Below are 21,124 nucleotides of genomic sequence, written 5' to 3' on the forward strand. Positions count from 1 at the left end.
TCAGCATCTACATTTATAGCAACATTACCAGTATCATCAGCATTTGCAGCATCAGAACTTACAGAGTCAACATCCTCTGATAAAAGAACAGTATGAGAGGCTATTGAGGCTTCAACATCATCCTTTAAGTGCTAATCTGCTACTAAGTTCTAATCAACATCCATATTCTGATGCTCACCTAAAATATGATCTTCAGTATCTAGATGCAGAGAAGGTGTTTTAGGCATTTCTGGATTAAAATCAGCATCAGAAATTGGTGTTGTTGGTGGAGTGATTTGAGCTGGTGGAGCTTCTAAGTACAGAACCTCAGGCATAATCAAGTTGTGAATATCAATCTCAGCACTTGTTCCTGGGTCTTCAGTATGTACTGGTTGAATTACAGGAGACACAGGAGGTGTAGATACTCTGTCTTGAACAGTTTCCTGAATTGGTGAAAATGGAGGTGTAGATGCAGTAGCTTCAACAATTGGCTCTTTTGAGATCAGAGATTCCTGATCTCCTTCCTTAGCTACTGCTTCCTCATCCTCTGAAACTGACTTAGCTTTTTCCCTGTGAGCTCTTTGTTTCTTGTATCTCTTTGAAGGTGGAGAGACTTTGGGAGTTTCCCCAGAATACATCCTTCTAAGCCTTTTGAGAAGCTTAGAACTCCCAATTCCAGTATCCTCTGAGAAGAGACCTTCTCAGCTTCTACAACAACAGGTTCTGTCACTGGAACCTGTTCCTCACTGTCTGACTCATCTCTCAGAACAATCATCCTTCTCTTCTGTTGTGTCTGAGGTACAGACTTTGTCCTCTTAGGTTTGGAAGATGAAGGCCTCACAGGATGTGCTGATGGTGAAGGTTGAGATGTCTGTGATGGTTTGAAATATGTCCTGATGGAGGGTTGAGTAGGTTGAGGTTGAGAAGTTTGAGGTGTAGTTGTGGTATGTTTCGATGATTGTTGTGGTGGCTGGGATGTGCTCGTGGGTTGAACATCAGGGTAAACAGATGTGTAGGTTTGAAGATCAGCATTTACAAGAATTTATTTCACAAACTGAGGTATCTGTAAGGGTCTAACCACTTGCTTCTTAATGTCAGCATTTAACAAATCATTAAAAGCCCTCTTTACAAGATTAAAGGGTGGAATTAAATCAGTGGTAGGTTGGGGCTCATCAGCATAACAGAAATTAAATATAAGCTGACAGAATCTAGCAAAGTACACTACATTCCTATCTTCTGTCATCCTATCCCCTATGAATCCTAGCACAACACTTGCAAAATCAAAGTGAGTTTGATGAATAAGAGCATACCCGATTTGCTGATTCATAATTGGAATGGCATCAAAGTTGGAGCACTTATTGGCGAAGGCCTTAGTGATACAATCGAAGAAAAAGCTCCATTCCTTCCTGATTTTTGCTCTTTTTAATTGTCCAAGCTTTCTCAAACTGCCCTCATAACCCAAACTGGCCATGAGCTGCTGTAGAACAGGGTCCTCCACTGTCGAGAATGTACAGCCTCCTGGTAAGTGGAGAGCTTTACGAACTGTTCCAGGAGTAACCACATGCTCAACATCATTCACTTCAAATACGATGCGTGGAGTACCAGTAGCACCTCCATCATCAAAAATCCCAGTCCGCCAGAACGTCAGAATTTGTTGGCTTGAAATATTTTGAGGTTGGGTCAAAGCATACCCAATCTCACTATTTGATAAAAAATCTTGCACAAAGTGCAAATCAGATGGAGCTTCAGCCTTGTTCAAGATTGCAGCATTGTTGTTAGGTACAAACTTGGCTCCATTGTAACACCCCCAAATCCGGGGTCGGGGATCCGGGTTGTCACGAGTTCCATTTCCCTTAATAACACCCAATCTTAATAAATAATCAACTATTCTGTACTGTGACCCCACCATAAACACACACACCACATGTTATAGTCTCAGAGATGAATATCCAAAAATAATCACAAGTCATTTTATTCCACAATTATATGCCAATACACCTTAAAAGGGTTTCTGAATAAATTTACATTTATTACAATTCATAAATATACATAAATCTGGTTCATCAATAGTTGAAAACCTAGCCTATTGGTAGCTCCTACCTCAGCTACGGCGGCATCAATGCTTCCAGCAAACTGCGGAACATTTTCTAACCGCTTGCGAATTGGAAGCTTGGTCCTGTTCATCTTGTCTAGCTGATGTTGTGTGATGAAAGAAGAAAGCAAGGGTGAGCAACAAGCCCACCAAAATAATATGTATAATGATTTACAATATATGAGCATTCTCATAGTACTCATGAAAGTCTTAGTCAAGAAGAAATGAACCAAGTTTGATATCTTACCGCGACCAAGTCGCAAAATATTCAGTATATATGTACATATATACTTTTCACAATCTTTGAAATCCTCTGACATGTATAATATACACATAGTTCCCGTTTATAACTGTATAAAATATCGTTGCAAGGTGATCTCATATATCTAACCTTGTCTCAACGTTTTTCCGAAAATCTTTGACATGCACAAGATAATCATTTACTAGATATAAGTTTAAAAGATGAAGTTACAAGATACTCCAATATACTTATATCCGAATACTACTTGAACTACCACCGTTCAAGTTATAATCAGTTTCAAAAGTTCATCACCCAGATGAGACTACAAGATAAGACTTGAATAGATTCAATCCTTGAAATATCATTATAAATAATGAAGTTACGAGATACTTCATTAAGTCCCGTTATATATATACACCTATATATATATACATTTTATACACTCCTTGAAAGCCTCTGTTATGAAAATTATAAACAGAGTTGCAATATCCAATGAATTTTGGAAAGGAGAAAACCATGGCATAAACCTGATATCTTGCTGATCAGGCAAAGATACCAATAAGTAACCTTTTCTACTAGTAGATGGATGAATCCCCACCGGTCATCACCCTGGCCACATAAGGACCTTGTGCTGGACCGCCACCCGGCCTCTTATGCGTTGATGGACTGCCACCCAGCCACTTACACTTTGATAGACCGTACCCCGGCCTGTCGCTTATGCCGACTCAATTAGAGGGACTTACTTCCCGAACGTTGGGCAAGTAATCAAATTGTTTTCTCAAAACAGCAACCACGTTGCGAATGTAAAATATACCACAGAGCCGGATCCCCCAGGTTTTGAGCGAGTACTTAAATCCCCTTCGAAAGGAGGATCTTAAATATAAAAGAATGAGTTTTGGGATCCGCCCTAACTTTTAGAAATTATTTTGAAGACTCGAAAACATTTTTAAGAATGTTTGGAGTACTGCTGATTTATTAAAATAAATCAGTCCCGATATATTAGAAATATCTGAATATTATTATTTAAATAATATTCTCATAAAGATAATCCTTATAAAAATAATCGAAGTAGAAGTTTTAAAACTCATACTTGAAATGAATATTAAATAACCAAAGATATACTTATACGAAAGTACTATCTTTATTTGAATAATCAAAAATAAGTTTAATTATCGAAACATTATTCTTTAATAAAATAAAGAATATTATTAAATAATAAGCGGAGTCATAATATCTCGAATGAATATTATAATTAATATTCATTAAATAAAATAAATGGAGTCATACATCCTCAAATGAATATTCAAATAATATTCATTAAATAATATAAAGTTATCGAATAAACCTTATTCGATTAATAGTTTTTAAAAACCATATCAATATATATATATAAATATATATATATATATATCATATACTCGGGAACATCTACTCCCGATTTTAGAAAAGGGTTCACCTTTGGGTCCCCTATACTCAGGGTATACGCAACTACTGCTTATCTCTAGCATAGGTATTATGCAACTAATAAGCATTTGAACTAACAGATATATAAATCAAGAATACGAAACATGCATGCATATATACCATATCACATGCTCCAATATATCGCAAGAATTTGCTAATAACAAATATGCATTTATCACAAGATCATGCATATACACATATACATCACAACAACAGTATAACGGGTAGAAAACTTGCCTGAGCGACTGGGGGTTATAAATGGCTTGGGATGAGTCTGGTAACCTATAAACAACATATAAGTTGGAATTAAACCAAAGTCACTTGTAAATCTATATTTAACCAATTTAGACTCTAGCGCTCGCTTTGCGCTTAATGATTCTCTTAAGTCGCTCGAGTACCCTCGGCTCCACTATTTTTAATAAATTAACCATTACGAGTTTTAAGGCGATTCTTTTGCGAGTGTCTTATCAACTGCCTAACACACTTTACATAAATGTTTCATACTCTAATTAGCCCTTTTAGGTCTTTAACATATGTTTCAAAGTAAGGCGAGGGGTAATGATTCGTCCGCGAAACGTCGTTACTTAAAACGGCCGTTTCTACTAAACCGTACATCGGAATCAAACGAACCACATATCAAAACGAAGCTCGTAACATGAACTATCTAAACATGCCAATGGTCAAAACCTAGCAGGGAGTTCTCGGGTCCTAATGTTATGAACAATAGCAGTCTAAAGTAAATCGGACACTACGGCGGCTATATTTACGCGATTTTCCAAATTTATACCATTCCAAATCAACCACCAATCACCAATTCATTCATACAACCCAAAATCCATCCATATCACACTACAACATCCCCAACACCTCAAGTTCTCCAATTTATGTTATTCTCACCATGAATTTAAAACTATACTTAAGTCCTTTACTAATCAACAAGATTCAATATTCAATTCACTACAACTCTAACCCAAACTCTAAACCTACAAGCATCAAGCTACTCTTTTACCATAACAATCAAAATCATCCTAATATACAAAGTAAATCTAGGGTTTGGAGATGTTATACCTTCCTTGAAGTGATTGGAGTAGCTAGGAAGCCTTAAGAAGCCTTGAGATGTCTTAGGGATGCTTGGATCTTAAAGGAAAAACAAGAAAAATCAACTTAAAAATCTTGAAATCACTATTCATTATCTTCTTCATTGATTTCTTGGAGAAGATTGTGAATGATTTGGAGGCTTAAACTTATAGGATAGCTATATATATGCATAAGGAGTACTAGATAATTATCTTACCAATTAAGGAAGTTTGGAACTTGATTTTTGAAATTCTTCTTCTTAAAATGGGGAGAAAAGCCGAGAGCAATGTTTGAAGAAATGAAATGATTTTGTGTTTGTGATTTGTTTAGCTTAGCTTGGTTGTTTTTGATTTATATTTTGGTTAATTACCTTATTAACCTTGAACTTTGTGTGGTTATCATTCATCCACACCTCCTTCCCCCCTATGTCATGCTTATGTCACCTTGTGATGTCATCATCCCTTACTTTCCCTCTTCATATTGGTTGGATGACCTCATCACCTCTAATCTCTTTGATTAGCTTTTAATTATTTGGCTAATGACCGCTGATCTGTTATACGGTTCGCTTAACTTTTGTTTTTGTTTATCGTTTGAGGGATCATACCCGGGATCTTATTACTTAGGTTTCCTTAACCTTTCTCAATACATTATTTTCCTTTTTATGATCCTCTCTTATAATCCTTGAATTTAAATCCTTTTTATTCTGTTACCTTATACTCAATTCTTTCTGTATCTAGTGGATTTCCGGGAAAAAATCAAAGTGTTCGGAAATGGATTCTGACGATCTTTACATACACTTATATACCATATAGAGTACTAATAAAATCTCAGAATATCCTTATAAAAACTCCTACATAGTGTGGCATGAAAAGTTTTCTTGTTCAACAAAAACACTATTCAATAGGGTTACAAAAAGTTCAAAATTTTGGGGGTTATTACAGTCTCCCCTCCTTAAAAGGATCCCGTCCCGGAATCAAATAAAAAACAAATGGGGGTACTTTTCTAACATTGCGCTCTCTAGTTCCCAAGTTGATTCTTCAACATTATGATTCTACTATAGTACTCTGACTAGCTTGATCACTTTGTTCCGAAGCACCTGCTCCTTCTTATCTATAATCCTTACTGGTTTCTCCACGTAAGTCAGATCTGGTTGCATATCCACATGCTCGTACTCCACTATGTGTCTGGCATCCCGATGATACTTCCTTACCATTGACACATGGAACACATTATGAACTTGTTGTAGGTTCGGGGGTAAGGCTAGCTCGTAAGCCAACTTCCCAATCCGTCTTAGTATCTCAAAAGGTCCAATATATCTTAGGCTTAGTTTTCCTTTCTTTCCAAATCTCATTAACCCCTTCCAAGGGGATACTTTTAGTAGTACTAAGTCCCCTACTCCATACTCCTTGTCCTTTCAGGCTAGGTCTGCATATTTCTTTTGTCTGTCTTGGGCTGCTACCAGCCGTCCTCTGATGAGATCCACTATGTCTTTGGTCCTGTTATTCCTAGTGGACTAACAATGAGATTTACAGAAGGGGGGTTGAATGTAAATCTCAAAACTTTTTCAAGTTTTGAGCAGTTTTAAAGGCTTTGTGTTCAAGATAAACAAGTGTGTGAATTGCTTTAAGCTAATACAGACAGATATATATTCAAGCACTAATGTAAAGAACACAACAGACCTTAAAAACTTTTCTGGTGGATTGTTGTTCCACCAGAGATGGTATTTCAGAAAATCTGTGATTCTAGATGTTGATCACAGCTGCGTCCTAGTACAAACTAGATAATTTTTCTCTCAAGATTTTTCTAAACAGCACTGGAAAAAATCCTTATCTAATTACTAGCTGCTACTTGGTTTATATATCACCAAGTGTACAAGTGAAGACAAAGATAAAAATATAATAATAAAATAAGTTCTCCACTTGTTTCTTCTCCATATCACTCAAGTACTTTGTTGACTATTGCCTCTTTGTACTAGAGTAGAACGGCTGCTTTTTCTTATGTTCCTGAAATTAGGCTTCCACATTTCAGTTATCTCTGTCAACCCATGTGCCTCTGTCTGCTGTTACAACTACCACTTATCAACTGCTATTTAACAGAACATCCGTTGAAGCCTTCATCCGTTGATGGCTTTATCCGTTGATGTGTTAGCAGTTGAAGCTCTATCCGTTGAAGCTTTAGAGACATCCGTTGAAGCTTTGTTTCTCATCCGTTGAAGGTCTTTAAGATATCCGTTGATACCACTTCATTTATACAAAATTACAAGGCATGAAATATTTACAATTGGCCTTCCTATTTGCATATCTTCTAGTAGTCAACATGACTTATATTTTCTCTCAACTTCTAAGAATTATATCTTAAATACAGAGACTGAAATGTGCTACAACACTAGACTTATTTCTAAGTAAAGCTGCACCATCAACGGATAGCCAAAGTGGTCTTATCCGTTGAGGCTGCAAACACTAAACTTCTACTTAAGTGTTTTGTTAAACATATCATCAAACTAATGCACATATATTCCTAACAATCTCCCCCTATTTATGTCTATAAGAATTGTAGACATAAATTCAGGGTTAACTTGATGATAACAAAACACTTAACAAATATATGAATTGAAACTAAGTAGAAATTTAAAAGTGCTGCAAAAGTGTATGTACTAGGAGGTAATAGAAGAATTACAGAATTTCCAAGGGTGCTTCTTTAGTCTGAGCAAATCATCCTTTTCTTCTTTGTTCCCTTGTTTTCTTTCCTAGCCCTTTGTCATTTTCCTCAATTTGGAGTTGGAGTTGTCTGTAGAATTCAGCTTCATCTTCATCACTGATATCCAACTTAGATTGCATTTCCTTGAGAGTTTCATTGCTGGCAATTTTGAGTTGGTCTTCAAGTCTGAAAAATCTTCTGACTCCTTTATCATCTCTAAATTCCATCAACCAATGAGGTGATTTGTGGATTGTAATTCCTCTTTCTTGAATGAGTAAAGTTCTGGGCAAAGCATTGGGCTCCCTCCAAGTTTTCCTTATGTTGGCAATCTTGTTGAGAATTTTAGTCTTGGCAGTCCTGGTAAAGCCAGAATCCTTTTGTATGGCTGAAAAGACTCTGATCAAGGTAGAGTAGCCTTCATTCAGAATCCTGTAGAGAGGCCATGTTCTTTCCCCAGCTCCTTTGTATCTGAACACCAATCTCTCTGGTAGCTGTCTGTAGGCTGTTATTCCCCTTACATCCTCCAGCTCATCCAGATAGAGTTCAATGTCTGAAATTTCTTTTATGTCACAGATGTGAACATAATCATCTTTAGAAATGGGTGGCTTAGGCTTAGGTTTTTGTTTTTGAGTGAATTTCTTAGAGGTTAGGGGAGGTGTAGATTTAGATTTTCTTTTCTGTTTCTTTGGTAGTGGAAGAGTGGTTAAAAAGGTAGGCAATTTGATGGTGTACCAATCAATAGGTTCCTCTTTTGGGATGATTAGTTCACCATGGATGTTTATAGTGGGATCAGCAACACAAGGTTCAGGTATGGAAGGTAGTGGTTTAGATATTGATTTAGTTTCTTCAGTGTTATCTTCACTCCTTCTATGTGCCTTGGCCTTTCTTCTGTTTCCCTTCTGCCATTCCTCTCTTTCCTCCATACTCTCACCAAATATACTCCCAAAAACCTCATCTAGGTTTGCAATCTTGTCTTCACCCCTGACTTCAATTCCTTTCTCTCCTTCAACTTGACTTGACTTTAGCTGTTGTTCAAGCTTTGCTTGTGCTCTTTTGTCAGCCTTGAGTTTTTCAGCTTCTTTCTTCAACCTTTTGGTTTCTTCCCTCTTGGCCTTTGGAAATTTGGGATGTCCTTGCATCACACAGATACTCTTTCCCTCTCTAAAGATAATGGCCATTTTCATTCTTTCAACTATGTCCTTGGTCTCCTTGTGCTTTATGATGTTAGCACCCAAAACTTTGTCTTCATCAGGCTTTGGAAGAGGAAAGTCCACTTCTTTCATCTGAGCAAAGTCTAGGGGGTTCTTTGTGGAGTCCTTGCTGAATCTAGTGTTGGGCTTGAGAACTATAGGTTTTAGATTCTTGAAAGAAGTCTCTCCAACCTTATTCCTCATTTTTGGCTTGTGCTCCATAATGATTGGTTCAACCTTTGTGCTATATTTCACAGATATTGATTTATCTTGTGTTGAGCCAAACACTTGTTGCACCCTTTCATCAATTCTCCTCCTTTGCTCTTTCACTTGAATTTCAGCTGCTGCTAGCTGGATTAGGTCAATTCCATCAGGCTTTCCTTTGATTTGCATAATTGGAGAAGTAGTGATGGCAGGAACTAGCACTTTAGATATCTGGATTTTTGTAGATGGCTCTCCTTCCCCTTCCCTTTTTCTCTCCCCCTTTTTGTTATCATCAAGGAGAGGGGTCAAGCCTTGTGCCTTTGCCAGCTGCATAAGTAGACTTGTTTGAGATTGTTGGTTGTGAAGAATGTTGGCCACAGAATTTTCAATAACTTGGACTCTGTCTTCTAACTTAGCCAGCCTCTTTTCAGTATTTGAATCCTTTTTCAATCTCAACAATAAGTCCTTCATTGTACCATAGGGCATGACTGAATCCAATTTTTCAGAATTGTAGGATTTCAAGTCAGCAATATCCTTCTTGAGTTTATCCACACTCAGATTCTGTCTTACTTGCTGCAACTTCATGAGATGCAGTGAGTCCAGGTGAGCTGTAAGGATTGCCTTGGTACCAGCATGTGAAGTTTTCTGAATGGCCTGTTAGATAGTACTGATTTGTTTGACTAAGGAGACATTGAATTGCCCTGGTGTAGACTCCTTTGTCAAGGCCCATTCAGGTAAATTTGGATTAGAACTAGGGCTTTCATCTCCCCCTAAGTTCATGCTTCCATCAAAAGAAACAGAGTCATCATCATCAGAATTTACTCCAAATTCCTCAGATGACTCACCAGCTGTAGAAGGCATCTTGTTAATAGCAGTTTTATCCCTTTGAAGAGATTCTGTTGTATGTACTAGATGTAGTGTCTTTTCTGCCTCCTCATTGCCCTGAGCAGCCAACAACTGATAGGCTGACACAGGATGAGTAAAAGTGTCAGCATCCAAGGAAATGTTATCAATTACAGCTTTGTAATGTTGCTGAAATTGTCTTTCCTTTTCAGCATCATCCACAATCATTGACTCACTAGCAATGGCTGGATCCACCCTTATATCTGCTGTACCCGCCTTTCTCTCTTTTTCTCTATATTCTTGCATCAGGGGCTCCCCCTGGCTCACACTCCTCACTTCCTCACCTTCACCTACTAAGGTGGTACTCCTCTCACTTACTTTTGCCATGCTGGAAGAAATAGCATGCATATTTGAGCTCTCAATCTCTCCTTTTGCCTGGGTGCAACCCAGCCTCTCACTCAAATTGTCACTCCCTTCCCTCAGTCCTAAAAGTGATTGTACAGTAATCATGTCTTCTACACTTGGAATTGTTTCAGTTGTGTGTGTAGAGACTATCAACGGATATGGAATAGCCGTTGAAGGTGACACTGATGGTATCAACGGATAACTGCTGTTAAGCTTATCCGTTGAAGAAAAACCACTTGTCAACGGATGAGTGATATCCGTTGAAGAAGGAAAAGAAGTAGAAATTGAAAGTGATATAACTGTTGAATCTGTGTGGATTGATTTGAGTTTTGGTGACACAGATCCTTCAATTACATCTGAAAGAATTTGCGGGTGATCCAACAAATCATCTAAAAGATGATGATCACCTGTATTTGAGTGGGGCTCCTCCCTGAGTTGTAAAGAGGGAGAATCAGGAATTGATGGGAATAACATATCCACATCCAGAGATGGTGATGAAGTGTGTGGTGATTGATGTGTATGAATTATGAGAGAATGGGGATGTGACTCCACATTTATTGGAGCCACATCAAACTGAGTTTGAGAAGGCATAGATACAGATGGATGTATCTGTGCAGTGTGTGCACCCTGTGTAGAAGATTGGGTTCTAGCCCTCTTTCTTCTAATAAAAGCTTTTGTTGGTGAGTGTTTGGCTTCTGTGTCCCTCCCTCGTTTGTTCTGTGTTCCTGGTTGGGAACTATTTTCAATAGTTACATCCTTTTGGGAGAATGCAGCTAGGGATGTGCTAGTAACCTTTTCAACCACCACAGCTTTTTGAGAAACTGTGGCTTGGCTAGCTTGGGAAACACTTATCTCTCCTTCCTTATCCTGGGGGTTTCTTTGATGTTCACCCCTCCCCTCACCACTCACACCCTGTTCACTCCCCTCAGGGTTAAGGGTAGGTGTTACAACTATTGTCTTTTGAGAAACAACAGAGGTGGTTTTCTTTGTCTTTGATTTTGAAAGTTTAGTTTTGGTGACCTTGGTAGGAATCTGTTGGGGCATTGTCACAGATTCCATGGGCACACTAGAAGATAAAGAAATAGAGGGGTTGGAAGAAGTAGGAGTTGTAGAAACAATTACCTCACTTACCTGAGGTGCATCCATGATTGGTAAATATACCAATGGTACACTGCTGTTGAGATCCATTCTCAATAAATCTACAAGAACTCTTTTCTCTTGTGCCCAGCACTTGAGTTTATTATTCTCATTGGTTATGACCAAACCTTCACCAACATGGTTAGCCAATAACATAAAGAATCTAGTATAATAGATGTTATTAGGTCTATTAGCTTTGTTACCTAATCTAGTACCCAATTCTAGCATAACATAATTGCTAAAGTTAAAATACCTATCAGAAACAAGCATATAGAGCATATTAACAAGAGATGAAGTTATGGCATCAAAATTACTAATTTTCCCAGAGAAAACCTTGATAAAGGCATCCCCAAGAAAACTCCATTCTTTCCTAAGGCCTTTTCTTTTAATACTCCCTAAACTAGCAGAGTTAAGAAACTAGCAGAGTTAAGAGAATAACCTATGGAATCTAACATGCTGGATACATCATTATCAGTGTGTGGTGTCATGGCATTGTTCTCAGGCAATTTAAAATATGCTAGTAAATCATCACAGTTAACACAGTGATTTTTACCTTTGAGAGTGAAAGAGATGGTCATATCTATGGAGTTGAACTCAGCAGTTGTCCAAATCTCCTCAACTACTTCACAGTAAATCGTTGGGGCTTCCAGCATTGCATAGCTAAGTTTACAGTTTTTGATGAAGTCCATCATTTTGTGATAATCTGAGTGGGCTTCATTCTTTGCTACCAAAGCTATGAAATTGTTCTTCTCATAGATGAACCCAGATTGAGACATAATTTTTACTACTGGTGCCATTATTGTAAGTAAAAATTGCAGAGAATAACTTGAAGGTTTTGCAGAGAGTAAATGGTAAAAGCTTTGAAGTTTCAAGAAAGCGTAAAGTAAAAATGAAAAATCAGAAGGGCTTATATACTTTCTTAAATTAAAAAGCATAAATAAAAGATTAAACAATAAATATATGTAAGTGAGTTTCAGCCGTTTAAGAATAAACTGTAAGTATTCTAAAAACTACCTTTAAAACAAATACATACAGCTGTATGTATGAGTATCAACGGTTAAGAAAATAGAATCAACGGCTGTAAGACACCTGAATCGACTGATGTGACATTTCAACGGATAAAGTAAATTGTCATCCGTTGAAAAGTACTACAGTTTTATCCGTTGACGGATAAAAATTCCAGAAATGTATATATCTTTCAACGGATAATGAACATCCGTTGATGGAACAATTTTGACTTTCAACGGATAGGAAATATCCGTTGATGGAATAATCTGTGTTAAGAAGTCAAATTTGTTCTAGCAACTAATACATTTCAGGCTTCAATTCAAATTGCAATTAGGACAAAAATTTTATGAGTAATTAAGCATACCTAGCTCACTTACCAATCTTGTGAATGTTGATTCATCAAGTGGCTTGGTAAATATGTCTGCAATTTGTTGTTCACTTGGAACAAAATGTAGTTCCACTGTACCATTCATGACATGCTCTCTGATAAAGTGGTACTTGATATCAATGTGCTTGGTCCTTGAGTGCTGCACAGGATTCTCTGTTATGGCTATGGCACTTTTGTTGTCACAAAAGATAGGAATTCTATCAACATGAAGTCCATAATCAAGGAGTTAATTCCTCATCCATAACACTTGAGAGCAGCAACTTCCAGCAGCAATGTATTCAGCCTCAGCTGTAGAAGTAGAGACTGAATTTTGCTTTTTGCTAAACCATGATACAAGCTTGTTTCCCAGGAATTGGCAGGAGCCTGTTGTACTTTTCCTGTCTATTTTGCAACCTGCATAGTCTGCATCTGAATAACCAATTAGATCAAAGCCAGATTCTCTAGGATACCAAATACCTAAATTTGGTGTACCCTTGAGATATCTGAAAATCCTCTTGATAGCAATTAAGTGAGACTCCCTAGGATCAGCTTGAAATCTAGCACACAGACATGTAGTAAACATTATATCTGGTCTACTGGCAGTTAAATATAAAAGTGAACCAACCATGCCTCTATAACCTGTAATGTCCACAGACCTTTCAGTCTTATTCAATTCAAGTTTGGTGGCAGTGGCCATGGGAGTTTTTGCAGATGAACATTCCATTAAGTCAAACCTTTTTAGAAGATCATGAATATATTTAGTTTGACTAATGAAAATTCCATCACTAACTTGTTTAACTTGTAAACCAAGAAAATAGGTTAGTTCTCCCATCAGGCTCATTTCATACTTACTTTGCATTAGCTTAGCAACCTTTTTGCAAAGTTTATTATCTTTAGAACCAAATATTATGTCATCTACATAAATTTGAACAAGTATACTAGAGCCATTAACATTCCTAAAGAAGAGAGTTTTATCAACAGTACCTCTAGTGAAGTGATTCTCCAAAAGGAATTTTGATAGGGTTTCATACCAGGCTCTATGTGCTTGCTTCAGTCCATAGAGTGCTTTCAACAGATAATACACATAGTCTGGAAAATTTGGATCTTCAAACCCTGGAGGTTGACTTACATAGACTTCTTCCTCCAATTTCCCATTCAGAAATGCACTCTTGACATCCATTTGATAGACTTTGAAATTGGCATGGGCTGCATAGGCTAGAAAAATTCTGATGGCTTCAAGTCTTGCAACAGGAGCATATGTTTCATCAAAATCTATTCCCTCTTGTTGAGAATAGCCTTTAGCAACCAATCTGGCTTTATTCCTTATGACAATGCCATTTTCATCCATCTTGTTTCTGAATACCCATTTTGTGTCAATAGGACTCTTGTTCTTTGGTTTGGGTACCAGCTTCCAAACTTTGTTTCTCTCAAATTGGTTCAGCTCTTCCTGCATAGCTAATATCCAATCTGGATCCAATAAAGCTTCTTCCACTTTCTTAGGTTCCTCCTGAGATAGAAAACTACTATACAGATATTCATCTTGAGTCGCTTTTCTTGTTTGCACTTTAGATAATGCATCACCAATGATCAGTTCAAAGGGATGATTCTTGGTCCATTTCCTTTGAGGTGGAAGATGTGCTCTAGATGAGGTGGCCTCAGTATTGTCATGATGTGAGACAGAGTGTTGATTAGTTGAAACTCCCCCTGAGTTGTTGGTTCTTTGCAGGGAATTTGGAGTTCTATCAACTGATGATGTAAATCGATTATCCGTTGATGAACTATGATCAACGGATGCTTCATTTTGTACTTCAACGGATGATGCACTATGTCTTTCAACGGATAATGCATTGCCTCTATCAACGGGTGCAGAATTTTGTGCATTATCCAAGGGCATATTTTGAATCCCTTTTGAAGTGTCATCTCCATCAATCTCCTCTTCACTATCATCACAATATATCTCAATGTTGTCAAATTTGAGTCTCTCATTGTGTCCCTCATCTGTTAGTCCATCAATCTTTTTATCATCAAACACAACATGCACAGATTCCATAACAATGTTGGTTCTTAGATTGTAGACCCTATAAGATTTTCTAGCTGAGTAACCAACAAATATCCCTTCATCAGCCTTTGCATCAAACTTCCCTTTATGGTCAGATTGATTTCTCAGTATAAAGCATTTACATCCAAAGACATGAAGAAAGTTTAGAGTTGGTTTTCTTCTCTTGAACAACTGATAAGGAGTCATGCCTTTAGTTTGATTGATCAAAGAAATATTCTGAGTGTAGCAGGCACAATTAACAGCTTCAGCCCAGAAATATGTTGGTAACTTTGATTCTTCAAGCATTGTTCTTGCAGCCTCAATCAAAGATCTGTTCTTTCTTTCAACTACCCCATTTTGCTGAGGTGTTCTTGGAGCTGAGAACTCATGCATGATTCCATTTTCTTCACAGAACAGCCTTATTGACAAATTCTTGAACTCAGTTCCATTGTCACTCCTGATATTCCTAACCTTCAAGTCAGGATGATTATTGACTTGCCTGATGTGATTGATAATGATTTCACTTGCTTCATCCTTTGATCCAAGAAAATAGACCCATGAAAACTTTGAGAAATCATCTACAATCACTAAGCAATATCTTTTTCTTGCAATTGACAATACATTGACTGGTCCAAACAAATCCATATGTAGCAGCTGTAATGGTTCATCAATTGTTGTTTCAAGCTTCTTTTTGAATGATGCTTTCCTTTGTTTGCCTTTCTGACAAGCATCACACAAACCATCTCTTGAGAATTCAATAAGAGGAATTCCTCTGACTAAGTCCTTTTTGACTAGATCATTCATTGTCTTGAAATTCAAATGGGATAGATTCTTGTGCCATAGCCAACTTTCAACTGGACTTGCTTTGCTGAAGAGACAAGTAATAGATTCTGCATCTGTAGAGTTGAAGTCAGCTAAGTACACATTTCCTTTTCTAACTCCAGTTAGAATCACTTCGTTGTCTTTCTTACTGGTGACAACACAGACTTCTGAATTGAAGGAAATTGTATTCCCTCTATCACATAGTTGACTGATGCTCAGTAAGTTGTGCTTGAGACCATCAACTAATGCAACTTCATCAATGATGACATTCCCTGTTGAAATCAAGCCATATCCCATAGTAAACCCTTTGCTGTCATCTCCAAAGGTTATGCTAGGGCCAACTCTCTCCTTAAACTCAGTGAGCAGGGAGAAATCTCCTGTCATGTGTCTTGAACAGCCACTGTCCAAGTACCATAGATTTCTTCTTTTTCCCTGCACACCATAAAATCAATCAAGTTGATTTTGGTACCCAAGTTTCCTTGGGTCCATTCTTGTTAGCCTTTCTCCTAGACTTCATTCCTCCTGCATCTTTAGACTTAGGTAACTTTGAGTCAACCTTGATCTTAGATGTAGTTGGTTGAGGTGTAGGGTTAGTCACAGAATCATTTAGCACATTTGGAATTTGATAAGGCATGGATTGTGCAAGCATGTTATTCCATATTGGCATATTGTATGGCATTTGAGGCATACTAAATGCAGCAAGATAAGGATTGTTAAAATATGGCATGTTTGCAAAATGTGCATAAGGATTCTGTTGAGACATAACAGGCATAGCATGCAGAGGTGATGCAGACATATTAGGCATGGAAGAGGGTACAGGTATGGGAGTTTTCTTAATAGATTTGCAATTAGCAGATAGATGATTAACACTACTACAATGCACACAGCTTTTTCTAGGAGCATACTTATCAGGTGTGTAATTGTTATGTTTGTTAACCCCTACCTTCCCATTTCTATTAGATTTCCTTTTAGTTTACTTTTTATCCTCAACCACTTTGAGCCTATTCTTTAACTGTTCTAAGGTCATGTGTCCTATATTCACCTTACTGAAATCTTTGGATGTGCTTGCTTCTCCTTTGACAAAGTTCTTGGAAGTTGAACCAAACTTTTTGTTGAGTTTCTTTAGATTTTCACTTTTAGAAACATCTACCTGTTTTAATTGAGGAACCTTCAACGGATGCTCCTTTTCTTCCTTCAACGAATAACTTTCATCATCCGTTGATTCCACATCCATTGACAGCCCATCAATTAATTCCAGTTTCTTTTTGTTTTTATCCCAGGCAGTCTCACAGAATGATTCAATTCCTTGGACCTTGGAAATTTGAGCACCAACATCCCTAGATGTCTTCCAGGCTTTAATCACCTCTTGCTCTCTCTCTAATTGATTGGAAAATATTTCTACTTTCTTAACAGATTCAGCTAGTTCATTTTCAACAGATATATAATGTAGCTTAGTTTTCTCTAGGTCAATCAACTTATCTTCTAACACAGCATTTCTATTACTTAAAAACAGATTGTTCTCTTTAATCCTACTATTTTCTTTAGCAAGAGATTTAAGAGACACACGCAAATGATACAATTCAGTAGATGATAAGTGGCATTTTATACCACTTAGAACGTCTTAAAATGGCTTAAATTGGTGTCTTGAAATCAAGTATTTTGTGTATTTGATGCATTTTTCTAGTGTTTATGCATTTCAGGGTATTAGTTGCATTTCGGAGGAGGAATCATCAAGAATAAGCCTTGACATGTGTTCACCATTGCGAGAGGAAAAGAACGGGCAGATTACGGTGAAGAAACGGAGCAAACCTGGAATTTTTCTAGTAGGGTCCTGCGCGCCCGCGCAGAAATGCTGAGCGGCCGCGCAGCAGCCTTGCGCGCCCGCGCAGAAATGCTGAGCGGTCGCGCAGGGTCAGGGAAAAAGCTGAATTATTTTAGACTTCTACTTCTGTTTGGCTTCCAGCTTCTATGTAATCTGAGTTTTATGGGACTATTATATAAGTAGATTTGAGACGTTTTCATAGAGAAGAAGAAGGAGATTATGTTTTAGATTGTGTTTTGCACAAGAAGCGAAGGAGATAAGGAAGAAGACCGATTTAGCACACCGCTACGAAGAGGAAGCATATATTCTTGTGATTCTTGTTTCGTTATAACGTTGGATGCTAGTTTTCTTGCTTTGACTTATTTACTCCTTTGACGTACTCTGTTTTAATATAATTAGTTTAGTTATTATTTTCTTGTGTTGATTATCATGATTTCATATGAACCCATGATGGCGATAAGTTCTATTATGGGCTAATCGTGATCATGGGGTTGCAACGGATTTATTATGATATTCATTAGTTAATTGTTTAATACTTCAGTGTGTGATGATTGCATGATATCTAGTATTGGTTGTGCGTATTCGTCTTATGTGCGTCGCGAACATATAAGATAGGGTGTTAATCTCTTGTGAAGCGACGGTGGATCTTGAGATTTAGAACTTGCCATGCTAGCATAGGTTCATGTACGTTGTGCATGATTAGTGGGTAACTCTAACAGTTTTATTTGCCCTATGTAATCGAAAGGGATAACTTGTGCTTAAATCGTTGTGTTGTCAATTTCTGTAGACATATAGGAACTCAACATGATTGATGACTATTCAACTTCTATCTTAATTGTGGATGTTTGGTAGAATGGTATTAGTACAATGAAAGTTGGCTTTTATCAGTTTCGTGTTATTCGATTAATATCATCACTGTCACATGCTAAAGGTAATAACAATGGCTATAGAAGGAAGTAATAATGAAGTTGTGATCTCATGAGTGTTTAATTATTGATAAATTGAAGTGTTAGTTAAGTGGTTAATTAAGTAGTTAATTATAGTTAATATTTAATCAACAATTTTAAGTGTTATTATCTTAACATTGAGAAGTAGTCATACATTGGTGAGTGAGTTTAATTAGACAAAAACTTAGTCTGAGTCTCTGAGGGAACGAACTAGAAAGTATTCTATATTACTTGCGAACGCGTATACTTGCGAATATTAGTGCGTGATTTCGCCCTAACAAGTTTTTGGCGCCGCTGCCGGGGACTCGGCGTATTTGTTTAGTTTATGTACTTACCATCATTGGTCATTAGGACTCTGTGATTAGGACGTAGTAGTTAATTACTCTTTTCGGTTGTGTTTCAGGTACTTTAGCAAGCGTTTATGCAAACTCGTTCTCGTGCTCGCAAGAGGACCTTAGATACAGCTGAGGAGAAAGACGAAGTTCTTGATACTCCGGAGAAGTTAGATTTTGAGGATTCGGATTCAGGAACTGAGCAGAAAGAACCAGTAAACATGGGAGATCGTATTGTTCAAGCTGATCTAGCTCTTATGGATTTTTCTCGGCCTAAAATTGATGACATTCAGTCAAGCATCCTTCATCCGGCTATTCAAGCTAACACCTTTGAAATCAAGCCGGGCACTATTCAGATGGTGCAGAATTCTGTTTCTTTTGGAGGAGCGGCAACTGAAGACCCCAACATGCACATAAGGAATTTTGTCGAGATCTGCAGCACTTTTAAGTATAATGGTGTGACTGATGAGGCTATCAAGTTGAGGCTTTTCCCATTCTCACTGAGGGATAAGGCTAAAGACTGGTTATATTCTGAACCAGCTGAGTCCATCACTATGTGGCAAGATCTTGCGCAAAAGTTTCTGGTGAAGTTTTATCCAATGGCAAAGACTGCTGCTATGAGGAGTGCTCTTACTCAGTTTGCGCAACAACCTACAGAATCTATGTGCGAGGCTTGGGAACGCTACAAGGAAATGTTGAGAAAATGTCCACATCATGGAATGCCGGATTGGATGGTAATCACTGGTTTTTATAATGGTTTGGGGGCCCAATCTCGGCCCATGCTCGATGCAGCAGCTGGAGGCGCCTTATGGGCTAAAAGCTATACTGAGGTGTATAATCTTATAGAGACAATGGCTGCAAATGAGCATCAAAACCCAACTCAGAGGATGACGTCAGGCAAGGTCGCAGGTATTCTAGAAGTTGATGCAGCTACCGCTATTGCAGCCCAGCTCCAAGCGCTATCAATGAAGGTTGATTCTTTGGCTACGTATGGAGTTAATCAAATAGCTATGGTTTGTGAGCTTTGTGCAGGTTCTCATGCTATGGATCAGTGTTCTCTTGTCAACGAATCTGTTCAGTATGTGAATAATTATCAGCGACAACAGCAGCCTGTGCCAGCGACCTATCATCCTAACAACAGAAATCATCCAAATTTCAGCTGGGGGAATAATCAGAATGCTATTCAGCCAACATATCAGCAAGGAGTAAGTAAACAGTTTAACCCACCTGGATTCCAGCAACCACAGCAGTATGCTACAAGGCAATCATATCCTCAACAGGGAAGTGCAGCTGCACCTACTAGTACGGATTTTGAGGAACTTAAGCTGTTGTGCAAGAGTCAGGCGGTTTCTATCAAGACCTTAGAAAATCAAATCGGTCAATTAGCCAATGCAGTGCTCAATCGTCAACCTGGCACTCTTCCCAGTGACACGGAAGTACCAGGCAGGAAGGAAGCTAAAGAGCAAGTCAAGACTATTACCTTAAGGTCTGGAAAAGTAGCTGATGCTGAAAAGGCAAAAGAAGTCGAAGCTGAAGTTAGAGATGAAGAATCTAAGCAAAAGGAGAAAGTGGCGGAACCAAAGAAGACTACTGTTGAACACACTCTGTCTGAGGCTAATACAGGGGAGAAACAGCTCTATCCTCCACCACCTTTTCCTAAGAGATTGCAGCAACAAAAGCTGGATAGACAGTTCGGGAAGTTTCTGGAGGTGTTCAAGAAACTTCACATCAATATACCTTTCGCTGAGGCGCTGGAACAAATGCCTAGTTATGTGAAGTTTATGAAGACTATTCTTCCAAGAAAGGTGAAACTGGATGACCTTGAAACCGTTGCTCTCACGGAAGAATACAGCGCTGTTCTGCAGCAAAAGTTACCACCAAAACTGAAAGATCCAGGAAGCTTCACCATTCCTTGCACCATTGGCAATCTAACTTTTGACAAGTGCCTTTGTGATTTGGGAGCAAGCATTAATCTGATGCCGTTGTCGATCTTCAAAAAGCTGGATCTGCCTGATCCAAAACCCACATACATGTCGCTACAATTGGCGGACCGTTCCATTACTTACCCAAGGGGCATAGTTGAGGATGTGCTCGTCAAGGTGGATAAGCTCTTCTTTCCTGCAAATTTTGTTATTCTGGATTTTGAGGAAGATAAGAAGATTCTCATAATCTTGGGGAGGCCTTTCTTGGCTACTGGCCGTACCTTGATAGATGTGCAAAAAGGGGAACTTACTATGCGGGTCCAAGATCAGGATGTGCCTTCAACGTATTCAAGGCAATGAAATTCCCTACAGAAGATGAGGAGTGCTTAAAAGTGGATGTGATTGATTCTGCGGTTACTTCGGAACTCGAGCACATGCTAATGTCTGATGCATTGGAAAAGGCCTTAGTGGGGGAATTTGACAGTGATGATGAAGATAGCAACGAGCAATTACAATATCTGAACGCTTCTTCATGGA

General features: G+C 38.1%; 1 non-coding gene across 1 annotated transcript; it reads right to left on the reverse strand.

Annotated features, from left to right (window-relative positions):
• Window positions 1-19,279: 19,279 nt before the first annotated feature.
• On the reverse strand, window positions 19,280-19,386 carry LOC141694269 (small nucleolar RNA R71). Its single transcript, XR_012563589.1, has one exon. It is a non-coding gene; the product is annotated as a small nucleolar RNA R71 (small nucleolar RNA).
• Window positions 19,387-21,124: the final 1,738 nt, after the last annotated feature.

This window comes from Apium graveolens, chromosome 10 (assembly GCF_009905375.1).
Source record: "Apium graveolens cultivar Ventura chromosome 10, ASM990537v1, whole genome shotgun sequence".
Taxonomy (NCBI): domain Eukaryota; kingdom Viridiplantae; phylum Streptophyta; class Magnoliopsida; order Apiales; family Apiaceae; genus Apium; species Apium graveolens.